At 37.5% G+C, this 16,994-nt stretch overlaps 1 long non-coding RNA gene across 1 annotated transcript in view; it reads right to left on the reverse strand.

The window, feature by feature from the left end:
* LOC116718978 (uncharacterized) overlaps window positions 1–16,994 on the reverse strand; it is a 101,784-nt gene that overhangs the window by 877 nt on the left and 83,913 nt on the right. The gene's annotated exons all lie outside the window — the stretch shown is intronic.

The raw sequence follows: 16,994 nt of genomic DNA on the forward strand, positions 1-16,994 counted from the left end.
TTACTTACAAGACTTGTTGTTTAGCGTTGCATATATTCTTGGAGGAATAGAGTGGAATATGAACATCCAACCCACTGGGTGCATAACACTCTGAAATAGTGGTGATTGTCAAGGAAAGGAAGCAAAATGTAATTGACTGAAAGCAGAGAGATAATTAAAGGAACCTGTTGGACAGGAGGGAAGAAATTAATGCCTCTCATTTAATAGCTGCATTGGGAAAGAGCTGTTCCATCGTCTCATTTTGGCACCTAAAAGGGTTTTGCTCTGGAAATGGAATTTTGGATAGAAAAAGATGACGGGTGGGAATAGTGGAAACAGGCACTGGGTGGTGTTGGTGCTGGTGGGGGGGTGCTGCGTGCTAAACTGAAACTCCACAAAATCGCTCCCAATGCTCAGGGCATCAGGCACAATGATGTCATGATTAGTGGAGAGGTTCAGAGCCTTGCCTTAACCCTGATCCTGAAAAGGTCGAGCAGACAAATAGGGAGACAGTGTGAGGCAGCAGAGGGGACTGATATATCAACAAATTCTCGGTTTGGACCTAAATGGTCATAATTCAATTCCAAGAGTAACAAAGACACATCTTAATATCCACCAGAATGCACAGAAAAAGACTTAAGGTGTGTGTGGCGACATTTAACAACACCAAGAAATAAAGGTCAAGACTTTTTTTCTGTATTTCTTAATGTAAATAGCCTTTGAAACACTAATAAGGGCAAGGCTCTATAGCAACTTGTGTTGAGAAGCTCAACTCTGTGGGACAATGATGTCACTATAAAATGTATCCACAGCAGTGCAGGGATTTAGGAGAGTTTAAGTCCTCTTAAGCCCCTTAGGTTTGGGCTGTGAACATGCATCCTACAACCGTAAGCGTCGGACCAAGGCTTAGAAATTATTTGACTTAGTGTCAGACCTAAGCCATGGCCCCAAAGTGATCCGTTAATTAAGATTCCGTGTACACCGTCATGTCATGATTTTTCTGACAGAAGAAAGATTGCCGGTGCAGTAATTGGATTAGTCCAATTGGGGCTGATGAACAGATATGGCAGTGACAGTAGAGTTCATCCGTCTGTACGAACACTCCGTGCTTGACAATTTAGAGGCAAAAAGGAGAAGAAAACATCAGCTACGAGTAGACTTTAAGAAATTAATCACAAGAAAACATTTAGGCTTTTGCAGCAGTTGCAGAGGCTTTTCCTCTCTAGGTACCAGTTTGTTTAGCATGTACATAAACCATTTTGGATTCAAGCATTTATGACACAAGGTTTGAAACTATACATACATGGTTAGGCTGACACTGGAGGAACGGACAAACAACAAAGCAATCCCAGCAGAACCCCTTATTGCTTGATCCAGTCTGCCACTGTTCTCCTAACCAGACCGCTGCATTATACCTGTACATACAATATAGCTTATTTTTAAATTCTGTTTATCTTTCTTTATAGGTCGTACATTAGATCATGTTCAAACGTAAAAAAAATAAAAAATAAAAGAATGGCTAATATATTTCAGTGAAACTGAGAAAAGGAACATATTGAATAATTTATCAAAAGCAGAAGATAAAATGTTTTTATTTCTTGTAAAGTGAAACACTGTTGTTTAAAAAGGGGGATTTTATACTCATATCAGTAAATGTTGCTTTATTTTTTTCACTCTGTTGTGTTATTAACCGCTGAAGCTGGGCAAACCCGTTGTCACAAGGTTTAATCGGATATCCTTTGATCGTTTTTCTTTATTTTTTGGGCCGTACAATCCCTGTGTGAAATCCCCTGTGGATGGACGAGTTCAAAGAGATTTTTCTCTCTGAAAGCTATTAAATCAATACAAGAATTAGCAAACTGCACTGTAAAAGGATGATTGATGGACCTGGTCCGTGGATTCAGAAAAAAAGAGTTTATTGCACAACTGAGTCCTAATGGTTTAGGTTTGTTGGAAAAAAGAAAAAAAAAATCTTACTTGAGACCTTGTGGTATTTCAAAGCAAAAAAAATATAACCTCAAACAAAACAAAGAGAAAAGAAAAAAACCAGACAAAAAATATCAAATTTTGCTATCTTATTGGTTTTGGGACCTATGCTGTCATATATTATTGTCTTTTAACCACTGTTGGTGTCCTGTAAAAGTACCCTTTTTATGTCTTTATTCTTTTCAGGGTTATTTGTCATCATTGACATATCTCTGAGCTTCATATTCTCTGCTCCTTCCTAAGGGATGTTTCAACCACAGCTTCTTACTTAATGTGAGTCAATCCACTAAAGACACTGTGCCAACAGTAGATCATGTGACACCACTTTGCTCCAGTCGAGTCGGTTTGTAAAAGTGAGTTGGGAATTCTGCCTTAAACCCAGCACTACCTGTGAAGAGTGGTCAGACACTTTATTCTGAGGATGCCAAAAGCTCTTTAAAGCAAACATTTAGCCAGATTCAGTTTTAGCCTCAAGCCCATTGTGACACAAATATGGATGTGGTTGTCCACCTCCATTTCCATTGGTTACAAGGACCAAAATGTAAACAAACTCAGCTAGCTGAGCAGTTTGCTTCAATCAAGCATTCATTGAGAACCTTTAAAGTGTTCATTATTCTACGTTCATATTTTTTGTATTATAAATCATTACATTCCCAGCTTCACTATGTAATTTCAGTTTTTATTAAATGTTCAAAATTTATTATAATTTTCTTAGGTATTTTAAAAATAATCATGTTTTTTTTTTTTTTTTTTTCTTTGATTTGAAAGATTTTGAGCTAATGTTTCTGCTTTTTTTGTTTCAAACAGAAATGTAATTTAAATACCGCTGGCTGGGGCCCGTTTCCCTGGTTCGGGATGATATCTCCCATAGTGATCCTGAACTCTGTAGTTCTCTAGTTATTATATTCTGCTTAGACTAAAATAAAGCACAGTCCTGTAGAAGACGAAAACTCTTTTGTCTGTTATTTATTCAAGGCACCCTGTTAAGAATGCATTTTTAAGGTATGGATTTATCATGTCTTGTGCAGAGGTTTAAATGAGTATGTGTCCTAATGTTACATGGATTGCAGAGGGCATGTCATTGTATTAATTGAGCTAACAGCTCTAACCATATCCGAATACCAAATTAGATAAGACGGTTAGTAGAGAATAGTTTAAAAAGGGCGAATAATGCATAATAAATGGAAGGGAGATTGAAAGAGGGAGGGGAATAAATTGTGAATTGATTAAAGGGAAATGGATATTCAGCTCTTGTCCCCAGAAGATTTTACAGTAGAAACAATATCAGATTCTATGAGTACTGCTCATTATCATCTGTAACTAAGTAGGAGGAAAACAGTTAATCAAAGCTTTGCCTCTTACTTCTCCAATGGAAAACACTACACTAAAAAATGCCATATATAAGTGAGAAGGGTAATTTCTCTGTGTTTTCTGGTTTCCTCCCACACACCATGCAAACTGTTAAGATAAGTTACTGCTCACTGATGATTCTGAATAGGATAAAAGACGGTATTTTTTTCTCTTAGCAATAATTAAAATCTCATTCTAGGAGACAAATGCTAACCTGAAACTAAATGAAAAAGTACTTGCCCTCTCAACCTAATGACTGGATGTTGATGGCTACTCCCATGAAGTATTTTTTCTTTTCTTTTTTTTATCGTTTAGAGGTGGACTTGCTGCTATGCTTATTATCATCCTTTTGCATAGTGAAAATAAGCTTTAGATTCAAGTCAGATTGCTGGGAATTCTCTTTCAGGATTTTCTGGTAGAAAGTGTAATTCATGGTTCCATCAATTGAATATCAACTAGGTCCGGAAGCACTAAAGCAGCTGCACACAATCATGCTAGTGTGTTTAAATGTTCTCTTAATCACATTGTTCTGCATTTGGTTTAATTTAATGGGTCACACATCTTACAAAATGTTTTACTTTTGTCTCATTATTCCATATATTTTACAAAACATAAAGATGCAACTTTTTGATTCTCTTCCTTATTGTTAACTTGTTAACATTGGCAATTAAGGTCTGAAGTTCTTTGTATGTTGTTCATTTCATTAGCTGTTAGCTAACTGGCGTTTGTCCAAAATGTGCTAACAGGCGTAAATCCAAAATTACTGCATTTTGGATTTACTCTGGTTATGTTTGCAGAACATTAACATTTGCTTATCCTTAACAATTAAGTTGACAGAAAAAAACAATAATATAAATCTACTTCTTCACTGCACTTATACTTTAGGTACAGAAAGAGAGTGAGAACTAAGCCTAAACACCAAAGGACAATGAGGAAAATATGTCTTTTTTCCAGCCCTGGTTTAAATCAATAGTGTTTTTGCTATGCACCACACAGGGATGCACCCAATTTGCATTGGCTGGACAAAAGCAATAGAAAATTATTTTATAAGAAGAAACTTAACTGAACTTGCTTGTTGTTTAAAATGTGCTACCCCCTTACGTATCTGCACCCTGAACGGTGTGCCATGTCACTAACATCAGAAACCGCTGCTGCCATCAGGAGGAAAACTGGCATACTATCTGTTTTCAGAATAGAGTGTAATACACTAGGAAACATCAATGCCCAAGCCATCCCAAGACACATAACATCGTTTCTCGTTGATGAGTCTCTTTTGTGTATCTGCGTTGCACCATTGGTGTGGAAACAGATTTATGGATGCTAAATTTGCAGGTGATAAAAAGGTAATGAGTGGTCAGTTGGGGCACTAACTCTTACCCATTCACATGCTGACTTCTGAGCAGAGTCCTTGGAGACTGTCTCTCATTGTGCTGCAAGACAGTCCGTGATTCCACATGACAAACTGGATTGTTCCTGGAGCGAGTCCTGCTGAATTATTTTGGTCCTTTCGATTGCATCTCCTACTCCTGAGATTTTCCCCGACGGTTGCCTTTGAGCCATAAGCCTCGACAGCCACCGTTGTCGATACTCAATCTGTTCTGTAACCCCTAAAGCTGATGAAATGTGCTAACAGGCGTTTGTTTGTTTGTCTCTGGAAGGGGGACCAGGGGAAAGAAAATGGAACAACAAGACTCTTTTGACAGTTCCATTTTTTGCGATGTTTTGGTGTAAGGGATAATCATGAAGTATGGATTGGATAGGGGAAAGTTATTACATTTTGTTGTCTTTATCCTTGTTTGAGCTGGATAAAAAAAAGGTCAGATTGTTCAAAACATGGTACTTTGCCATTTTCAGGTTTATCCCCAATTGTCAGTGTAGAGTAAAAACGCTGTTGTTCACACGTCTCTGTCTTGTATGACTCAAAATCTTCCCTGTAAATTTGTCAATTTGATGTAGAATCCTCTGTATAGTAAAGTGCTACTGTGTGCTTTATCGGTGATCTTGATTAACATTGAATTGACAAAGCTCTGTTAAGATGAAGTAAAGTAAAAAGCTCAGCATCAATACTTCTGACTTTTAGTGTCCATTTTTGACTTTACTACCGTGCTATTCAATCCCATTAATGCACATTTTGTCTAAGAAATAAATAGAATAGAACATAGAGTAGAAACAACCTTTTATGTCCCTCAGTGAGTACATTTGAGTATACAAGCAAGTGAAAGACATGGATGCATGCAGATTCATGCAAAACTTACATTATAAAATTAAATATGAATATGAGACAGTACATTAAGGGCATATTTATAACATAAGAAAAATTTTAAAAATATGCCGTCAATAAAATTAGCATTCTCAGATTAGAAGATGCTTTCAATTGTGTTTTTCTTTTTTTAAATACAAAATGTGTATGTATATAAAAACACCACCAGGGTATTTACAAGAACTTAAATTGTGCCAAAAACAGTATGGATGTGAACAATCAATGGGTTTGACTTGGGAGCAGTGATGTTTATAAAGTCTTACAGATGCTGGTAGACAGGACTGTCTCCTGCCACTACCTTCAGGATGAGGGGGCATCCTATGACAAAGCTGGTCTTTCTGATATATTTATCTAATCACATCCTCTCAATGGTAGATGCATTGCTGCTTCAACAGCCACCACAGAGTCAAAAAGTGTCTTCCAACCTCTGACTGAACTCAAAAAGATCAGTATCCTTAGCACGTAGAGTCTGCTCTGACCCTTTCTGTAAAGAGCATCTGTGTTGTGACTCCAGTCTAGTTTAATGTTCAGGTGAACACCTAGTACTTATAAAAGTCCTTTCAATGTCCACAATGCTTTGATGTTCACCAGTGTCATTGTGGTGGATTTTCACCTGTGGAAATCCTCCACGAGGTCCTTTGTTTTCCTTGTGTTGATCAGATGATAACTCCACAGGTCACCATCTGACCAACAAAGTCTTGTGTCCACTGTCTGTACTGACTCTACTGCACTTGTGATGAGGCCGACTATCATCACAAGTGTCATCAAATAACTTTTGCAGATGTCAGCTTGGGGATTTGATTGAGGGGTCTGCAGCATAAATAGTGAACAGGAAGGGTGTCAGCACAATTTCATGAGGGACTCCGATAGTGCGACTAGCTTGTTAGAGACACAGCTCCTGTAATCTTGCAAACTATGGCTGGCCAAAATAGTAGTCGAGTTTCCACTAGAAAAGATGGTGGTCCACTCACTTTAGAACTGCATGATATTAAGAGTACAGAAGAAATCAAAGTGTTTGCAGGTTTTTTCAGGTGGATAAGAAATCGGTGCAAGAGGTAAATGATGGCATCATCCCCCTCGATGCGAAGACTGTACTATCCCTACTGTAGTGGATCCAACAAAGACCTCTCCAGAGAGCAAAGATAGTTGAGGACCAACCTCACTAGTCTTCATCAAATTTGAGGTTAGTGCTACCAGCCTGTAGCTGCTGAGATCCTTCAGATGAGTGGTACCACACAGGAAGTCTTCCATAGCTATGGCATCATCTCCAGCTTCAGACTTGTTGAATATGTATTCTCTGATGCCACACAAATGATCTGTGGAGCACTTCAGGAGTCTGGAGCTGATGCCAACTGGACCTGTGACCTTTTGCACCTTGATCTTTTGCAGCTCGTTTCTCACCTGAGGTGTTGAAAGAGACAAGATCGTGCAGAAGGAGGGCAGGCTGGAGTTCTCTAAAGCAGCGGGGGTGGGTGATGGCTGAGATCTGAGAGGTGTGATGTTTGGGGAAGAAAAGCAGGCAGTCATCAAAGATAAGGGGGCTTGCAGCAGGTGAGACTGGGCTGGGGGTTGCATGAGTGTCTGATCAAACCTGTTGAAAACTTGTTCATATCATTCACCCACCCTAAATCGCAGACAGTCCTTTGTCCTTGAGATGTAGATGAATCGTTGAGTCTTGATCTGATTAGATGATTCTTCTGTGAAGAGCCATCAACAGATAAGTCTCCAGAAGACACTCCTTTGAAGACAATAATATGCACATTTTTGGACAAGGCAGACAGTTTGACAGAGTAGTGAAAAAAGGCATCTATGTGAAACATGAAAAGCGTACCTTGAACACAGGAGGTGGCCTCAATTTTAATCTAACATCTACTATGCAACCTTAACTCGTATTCCCCGGAAGTTTCACAAAAACTCACACCATGGGACATATGAGCAAAACAATGCACATGTTGATATTGTAGGGGACTTGCTGGGATTGTATGACACCAAGAGGGAATTGAATAGAGAGTTCAACCAGAGATTCATGTGACCTCAATGGCCTTGTTAGTGATAATAGTAATATCATTAGTGATCTTTAATGTCTTATCAGTGTGATTGTTTCCGATGACAACTTATAAGCTGGATACTTCCAAATTAAATTTCAGAACTGAAGAAACCTCCTGATGAGATGAACCAGCTCCAAGATAACAGGAGAATTCCAGTTACCTTTGAATAAAACTTTGAAGACTTATAGGGAAGAAGACATCATGAGCGGCTGACTGGCCAATCACAAGTGGTCTTGGGATAATTTGAAAGATACGGTATTCAGGCAATAATATATCCTCATTTTTTTCTGTAGCATAGTCTTTTCAGTCAGAGATACGTCATTAAGTTATGAAGATGTCTTGTCCATCATATGTGCTTATGTTATGTCATTACCACCTGTTCTCTTCCATGCTTGCTATAAGTTCCCACACGCCCTATCAACTCAACCATTAAGAATGAATCTTAAAGTAACTGACAGGTTTTTAGAATATAGTCTGAATTTAAAGGAAACTATCATAAAAGTGAAAATATATATCTTTGATCCAATTATATCTGACACTTCACCTGCATCATTGCTTTTTCCAGCCTGGATAAAGCAACAATATCCTATGTCTTTTCATAGCATTTGGGAAGCAATATGTTTACAAATAGATTAAATGGCACCATGTATGCTACTGATTTCAGGTGAGTCACACTCAAAATTACAACTAAAACTTGTAGTTTTTATGCTTCCAATTATGACTGTTTCAATTGGGGTAATGCTATTGAACTTAGGTGTGGTTGGGAGGCCTCTGACTCCAAGCGTGCTAGATTTATAATGAAGTAATGCCATTTTATCATAGTTTAGACTGTAGACATCACTTTATGTGCTTTTAAATTTCTGTCATTTCCCCATCCTACGTTGTTTGAAAGTAATTGTGAATAATTGGCCTTTCAGCTTCTTAACTATGTCCAACAGAAATATTTACCATATTCCTTCCACTTACCATGCATTTAGAATTTGAATGTTAGTGTCCATTAATCTGTCAGTGCATCCATTAGGGACACTCAAGCATTTGGGAGCATCTGCACACTTCAACAGGCATGTTCTTTAATAGGAAACATTTTGCTGAGTAAAAGCCTAACTTATGACACTCAAATTTAAAAGTGCAATTAATACATTTTAAATTTGTATTTCTAAATTTTCTTCTTCTTGTTCTTTTGAAGGTGTTATGGTAACGTTTTTTGTACACTGTCTTGAATAAGGTGTGAATGGGTATGATTGAGGGTGGAAAATTTCCATTTCAACCACCTTAACATGCAAATTCTGAAATAACAAACAATTATAACTAAATGAAAGTGTGAAGAAGACCTGGGTAATCTACAATCCCTTTGATCCTATTATGTATTACAAAAGCTTAATCAATATCCAATCAAGGGGAATACAGAGAGCCCTGTCTTACAGAGCTCTTTGTTGTCAGAGGTGAGGTTGCCATGGTGACTAGACAGGTGTCGAGAGCTTAGACTGCAGCTGTATTGATGAAAATTAAGAAGCATTGATGGGGCTTGAAGATGCCGGGATTGAAAAGGGAGATAATTAAAGCGAGGGATACAGCGGGAGATGTAGAAGCAGGAGACAAAAGAGATTTAGGCTGGAGGTAATGCAGACAGGTGGAACTTGAACATGTTGTTGTTTGTCTGTCTGACCTCGTTCACCAGCACAATGGGAGGAAGTGTATTTTACTTCATTGTGACACCCCAGAACACTTGAATGTTGTTAAATGAGAAATATATTTCAAGTCACAGTCAAATAAGGGAATAATTGTTAAAGGCTTTTAAAACAAAGTATGGCTTACTCTACCATGTTTCTTTATGAGCAGTTTATTCCTAATCATTGACACGAGATAAAGCTTAATACTGCCCCTGTGAAGTTTTTATCAATCAGATGGATGTAAAATTCACCTATAGTCTAAATCTCCAGTTACCTTGGTAAGAAAAGAGAACTCATCTTCACACTTCAGTAGAGCCTTCTTTAACAACCCAGCTTCATTCAACCATTACATTAACACATAAAAACTGGAACTTTACCTTCTGAAAAATCTCTTTTTAAATAATTGGCAAAATCTTACTTTGACATATAGATGTCACTTCTGTCTCACAAAACATCTCACTTTGCTTCTTTCTGGGGGGAAAATAGTTACGAGACATAGAGCCAGGGGTAAAATTGCATAGGATTCATCAAACACATACCGTAAAATAAATAAGCATGCACCAAGCATAAGAAAGCATAACCAAGTGTGTGTGTAAGAAATGTATTGTCAAATGCACATTTCTCCTCCTACTTTTTAAAAGTAAGACGATTTCTTTTACATATCAACTTTTTTGTACTTCACTTGTCATTGAAAAAGTGACGCGCTGTGAGGTACAATCCTGGCCTTGTTTGTCAAAACACTATCTCCGGTACAGAAAAGGTAGGTGTTGCTTGGTACCATCAATACAAAGTCTTGTAAAAAAATACTTTTCATCTAGCGACACTTCTTAAAAACTATATTTTTCTGGCAAGATGTACATTATATATATATATATATATATATATATATATATATATATATATATATATATATATATATATATATATACAGTATATAATATCTCAGTTTTCAGCAGGCATTGAAAACAGAAAGCTATGCTATACGTCTGATTTGGTTGAAATGTACAAAGCTAGTAGAATCATACGCCAGACAACTTGCAGCTATTTGCAGCAAAATCTGATCATACAGACAACTAACGGTGTAAGGGTCACTTCACAAAGGTCACTTTTTGTTGATCTATAACAGTTAAAGTTAATAATACACAGTGTATGTAGACAAGCCCAATTTTAGCATTTATGTTAAAAGAAAAGACAGAAAGATGTAGATCTTTTTAGCTACACCCCGTTGACAGTGTTAAATCCTTCACAAATCTATCACTCAACCTTGTGAAGTAACCTTGAGCTAAATATGATTACTGAATGCTTTCTGTGATTATATTATCAAAACAAACCAACAAAAAACCCATCTAACTTCACTTTTAGTATCACTTCAATAGAACAGAGGGCACTGTCCTCGAACATAAAACTAGTTCCTGGTAAGTAAGTGTAAAGTCAAAAACGGTACTGAAACACCTGAATCATTGCAGCAGACCTGGACAAAGTAAAGACAGCATCACTGAAGGGCACAGACTTATGTTTCTGAAAAAAAAGTGCCTGTAACATGTGTTTCTCACTCCTTGACTCATCCGAGCAGCAGGTGTCCAGCAGGTTCTGTCCATTTTGGCCATCAGCCCCGCTCAGTCCCACAGAGAGCTGTCTGTCAACACCTGGTTAACACTTGAGATAATAGGTCATTAAAGTTTCCCTTCAATCAATGAGTCCAATCGAGTAATCAAGGCCGAGATTGAATGAACCCAAAGCAGCGTGGTGCCCTGTGGGAGCCAACAGCCTTTAATCAGTATTGGATGGAGCCTTGCTTTCATCTGTGGATATACACAGAATTATTCTCCATGGCTTGGAAATATCAAACTGAAAATTTGGTTCCTGTGTTTATGCTTTGAAATGGAAAATCCTTCCTTTGTATAAAAATTTTATGTTGCTTGAACTGTCAAAATTTTTTTAGAAAGAACATTGCATTTTTAAAGTAAAAAAAAATAAAATAAATATCCATCACTAAGAAAATTGTATGTAAAGGTCTTTCTGAAAAAGCTATTTTGATTTTCATACATCTCCAGTTTTCTACAAATACACCATAATTATTAACAAACACATAGTATGAAAAACATCAGTAATATTTATGTTGGAAAATTACAGAATTTTATATTTTGTAAGTGTTTGAAACACAAGGATTTCACAACAAGAAAGGTGTAATTTATAATAATAGTAAGAAGAACTACTTTTAAGCTTGTAAACAACCGTGCCCTGGATAGTGTTCGGCATACATTGATGTGCACTGCACTCGGTTATTAGCCAAACTGTCTAACATCTCAGCTGAAGTGAAGTTGCATATTTGTTTTGTTTATGTGGCTGCATGGTCTTTTCTTGAATTGATGCACTCTTTATTATTTTATGCAAAAAGAGATGAGTATTCGGCTCTTCTTTGACTCTTTCATAGCTTTATAATGAATTAAAGCTGTCTGGATAAGTCTATCCCTATAATTCAACAGCAGCTTGGTCCTACAGGACAAGGCGTGCACAATGCCAGTGTGGTTCATAAAAAGACATATCACTGCAGGGAAGTGTGTCTAATTCTGCTCTGAGAGTAGCTCTCGTAAAGAGACATTGTGGCTAGCCTACTAATAGAGCTGTGAGGGGAGAATGATGCAACACGGAGGCAATGCTTTAATTTGCCCTTGGTTTTGCACAGGCATCTAGGAACAGCCACTCAGTTCCAAAGCTGATTGGCCCGTTTACCTTTAGTCATGGGCCAACCACTCGCCTCTAAGCTGTGAGGTAGCTGGATTTAGAAAGTGCTCAATTTTATTCTGTTGTGCTCATTTTGTGGGCCTGGGTAGGTCAAACCAAGTAGATGCAATCTCTATGACTGCGGGTGTAATACTGGAGGGGGGTTTCTTTACCTCTTACAATACTTGCCGCAAAATGGCTCTTTGCCTTTTATATTAGTTATAATTGTTTAACGTTCATTCTTGTCAAGTGATGTTTACAGTTCAACCCAATGGGTCCAGAGTGCTATTTGTATCTTAGCAACCTGTGCAGCAACAGAAGAAGTTCAGAGAAGCTGCTTATTAACCTGTTGCTATGACTACAGCTGTAGGCAATAACAGAAAGGACTTTATTAACCCTTTCAAATAACACCACCACCCCGTATCAACAGAGAGACAGATGATGCTCAGAATATTTGTTAAATGGAAGCTTCACAGGCTTTTTAGTTATATTTGTTCCTCAGCTACCCATGGAATTTTGCACGTTTCCTTCGATTGACGCGTCCTCAGCCCAGAAAGTCAAATAATTGGACTGTCATCTTAAAGAAAACAGAACCAAAACAAAGACAATTACTTTTCCTTCACTGAGCATTGAGAATACTTTATTGCATGAGCATAGATGGAGTGCATGCAGTGGGACACATCACAAGCCCAGTCAATCAGGTGTGCATGTGTGAAAGGATGCAGATGTTCCCATTTTTCTGCACACCTCCAAACAGGAGCACTGAGCGGTGACAAATGCTTTCAACGAACAGGTCGGAGCTCGAGTGTGAGTTGATTTGAATTGATATTATTCCAGGCCACATCAATGCATTTTTCTTTTTTTTTCACCAGCTGCAATTACGCCCCTCACGTCAATTCATCAAGAGATTTGCATGAGGTAATTGTTGCCGTCACATCTACTGATGCATTTTTATTACGTTTCAATTAGGAATTGAATCCAATTAGGGGAGTCATTCCAATCAACAAATAGGAGTATCTCCTACAGTGTGAAGAGCCTTCTGAGCTGAAGGACAGACGCTGTGTCAGAGGAGCATCGGCAATTTAATTATTCACCATTTGCATTGCCTTTCATGTTAAATTATTAAACTGAATAATAAGAAAACTGTTTCATAAAGTGTAATTTATCTGTCTTTTTTTATTTCTTGTCTCTAGTTTGGATCTTGTTTGGCTACATTAAGACTTCAAAGGAGCCACAAAAGACAGTAAACAACTGAGATTTTAATTCAGTAGGAACATTTTATTAAGCACTTCTTTCTCTGCTCATTTTTAGAGCTTTTAAGCATGCTTTATTTTTTAAAGTGAAAGTGTTTTTTTTCTCTGAGATAAGCAATAATCCCCTTTCAAATCACAAAATATATAAATCCTGACGGCAAAACTCAGAGGTGTATTAACCACTATTTATCTGCTTATGATTTTCCTTAATACAACACTGTCTGCAATTGGTGTAGTGCAGCTTCTATGTATTTCAAAAGAGGCTGACAATTTTAATTTTAAACTCCCAGATCCCAGACTATGACTTCATGTTAATAGCCTTTTTTTAGAATCAGATGAAAACCTGTCCTGAGAAAGACAGAGAGGCGAACAGCAGCTGCAGAGGAACGGTGTGTTTGATCAGACCAGAGCAGAGTTAAGAGAGCCAAGTTTGTGTACACACCACTACTGCCCCCTAGGGGGGAGTGCAGGGATAATCTGTTCTAAGAGCGGCAGATGGCATTTTCAGCTTCAGCACCAAAGAGGACTGTTTCCATCCTCCAACAAGGAAACTCATGAAGAACAAGCACTCCTGTGGGCTTCTGTCATCACCCCACTAATCAGATTTGTATTGGGTGGAAAAAAAATAAATGGAAATTTTGTAACTCAGCATGCTACATGGCCAAATGCATGAATAAACAAAACTGTTAGTCTTCCGCAACAATATTTTTACAGTTTAAAATTCTTTAAAACAGATACTCGTGATATAAACATTGAAACATTCTGATGGTATTATTTTACATGGTCCATTACCCATTGTTATACATGCTCCAAATAACATTTTATTAAAACTGAAAATGTTTCCTTGTAACATACAGTATCTGTAGTCTTACCTTTTCCACTTCCAAAGAAAAAGAAATCTCAGCAAGGATAGTGATCTAAGTCATCATTTCTCCTTTTTATATTATGATGGCATGCTTTAAGAGAAAAAAAGTAGAAATTTCTCTCACTCACAAATAGAAGAGAAACACATGTAAGAGCATTGAAACTACATTGCAGCAAATAGATCTGTGCAGATTGCCCACTTAGCCTGTTGCATTGCACCTCTTGCATTTACTTTCCATCTCTGCTCTTATTTTCATCCTTTCTTCTGTGCCCTCTTTGTGCCTATCCTCACACAGTCTCTGTCAGGTGTGCACCTCTACTTCCTGTCCCCATTGTCCTGTCTCTTGTCATTTTTTCACCCGTCCCTCATCCCTCCGCCATCATCAAGGACCCGCTGGCCTCCTATGTAGAGCCGGTGGAGTGAAGGGTCTGTATCTCGGCAACGCACCTAGCAACCGCTCCTCGTAACTATGGATTATAACCTGTTGCCAAGGGAGACTGAGATAGAGAATTGATTTTTTTCTTCTTCTTTTTTTCTTATTCTGTGATAAAATTCAAAGCGAATTAGATTCAGGAATAAACAATGTGTCACCAAGTATTATGAGTAATACTGACAATTTACTTTATATCTTATAAGCCACAAATCTACCATCTCTGAATCTTTACCGTCATCTTTGATACAGATCAGTACCAGAGTGTTCACTTAACATCATGTACTTATGAAAACTTTAATTTCTGATTTAAAATCTATACCAACATTCTGATCTGTCAGCACTGTAAATGTAAATGTAATATCAAATATAACCAAAATACACATTTGTTGAGACTCTTATTTTTTTTGTGCTAATGATGTCCTGAAAAAAATTTCATACTTCAACATTTTTTAATTTTGTCACATTACATCAAAAACACCCAGTTATGTATATGTTACGTCATACACCACTATAAATTAGTGCATAATTTGGAAGTGGAAATAAAATGATATATATTAAAGTTTGCACCAATTGAAATCTGAAAAGTGATGCATACCTCTGAGTCAATATGTTGTAGAAGCACCTTCTAAATCACTCAATGCAGCAAGAGAATATTTTCTGTCATCTTTTCAGTCTTTAGATTAGATAGAGAGAAACACCTACTTTTCAAAATTACCAAAGATTTTCAATTACATTTGGTTCAAGAATTTGACCGGACAATTTTACACTTGACTATATTTTTGATCTTACCCAATTTCATTCCAGCATGCACTGTCTATAAAATCCTTGTTTTGACAGAGGGAAATCTCTATATCTGGATTTATAAGTCTCATACTAGCTTTCTTTCAGGATTGTCATGTGTATAGTGGCTCTATCCATCTTCAACCTTGACCAATTTCCATGTCCCTTGTGAAGTAAAGGATCCCCAAATCAAGATGCTGCCACAGTCACATCTCACCCAGTGTGAAATGTTGATTGTCCTTCACACACGGAGTTTGGCATGTGGGACAAAATAATTAACTTTGGTCTTATGCGAAGAGAGCACATCACATTCTTCCACGTTTTCTGTGTTCCCTACACGGCTTACACAACTAAAAAAAAAACTTTTACGTTTGTTTCAACAATGCCTTTTTTTGGCCACAATTGAGAAGGCCACATGGTTGACTGCATGGCAAATAGAGACCCTACCTAGAGGTTCTTGAGTGACTACAGGCTTCTTGGACCCATCTCAGAATACTGCTCTCCTTGTACTGTTGGCCTGTTTAGGTGGAATGTCTTTCCTCACACAGTCTCTACAGGTTTGAAGTTGTATCAGACTCATTCCAGGCTCATATCAGAGACTGAACATTTCTCTAGGAGCTTTACAATACTAGTTTGGATATTGTTTTATAACCTAACTGCACCACAACTTTATGCCTGGCGTGTCTGCTGTGGCTGTGTTCCTTGGGGCTCATAACGCTGTTTGCTCAGCTATGTTTTCTCACAGCACAGACTTTTGAAGCCTAAATACTCACTCCCAATGTGTGTTTGTGCATGTGTGCGTGGGCGTGTGCATGTGTGTGTGTGTTGTATAGTATTGGAGGTGGGCAACTCAGTAAGTTCATTTTCAGTAACAATATCCCACCTTCTTTGGAAGATATCACATCTAACAAATTGAGTTAGTATTTCCTTGCCATCTGCAGTGCAAACACAGCATGTTTAAAATGTACTTACGGATTTGTTCCACTGTTCTTAAAAGTTGGCGAGGCATTGCTTTTATTAAATGCTGCTCATTTTATTTTAATTTTATTACTAGGGCCAACTATTGCTTCATCTCTTTTAGACAATACAGTTTTGCACTGAGCTGTTTACAGGTAGGGTTTTTCTTTGCTTTATGGGATTTGAATTTTGTTTGAGCATTAACACTAGATGATGGATGTATACAGAGACACTGTGTGAGTTTTGTTTGCAGTTGCTCTGGTGTCAAAAGTTTTTTTTATTTTAATTATTTTTATTTGCATTCCTAGCACTGTGAAGAGATCCAGTGCTCTTCATGACCTTTAAATAGTGGTTTTCGGGAGAGAAAAAAAATAAATCTGCCTTAAGGCTTATAATTACTCTTCTGTGCACATTGAAACCAAGATTCATTGTTTGGGTCATAATTGACCATTATGTTTTGATCAAATTTTTAAATTTACCTGAATAGTTTTAAAATGCATTAATAGCAGCTATTTCCTAGTCACTAAGCTCTCATTATCTAATCTTACAATTGTTTTAGTTGCTTAAGAGAGTACAATTTTATAGATGTTAACAATGTGAGTGAACAGACCACAGGGTTGCCCCAATGTTTGCGAGCTAAAATAAAGTGGAATATCAATAGATCACAAAACTAAGTCCAAACAAGAAAA

Source organism: Xiphophorus hellerii, chromosome 4, assembly GCF_003331165.1.
Source record: "Xiphophorus hellerii strain 12219 chromosome 4, Xiphophorus_hellerii-4.1, whole genome shotgun sequence".
Classification (NCBI taxonomy): Eukaryota; Metazoa; Chordata; class Actinopteri; order Cyprinodontiformes; family Poeciliidae; genus Xiphophorus; species Xiphophorus hellerii.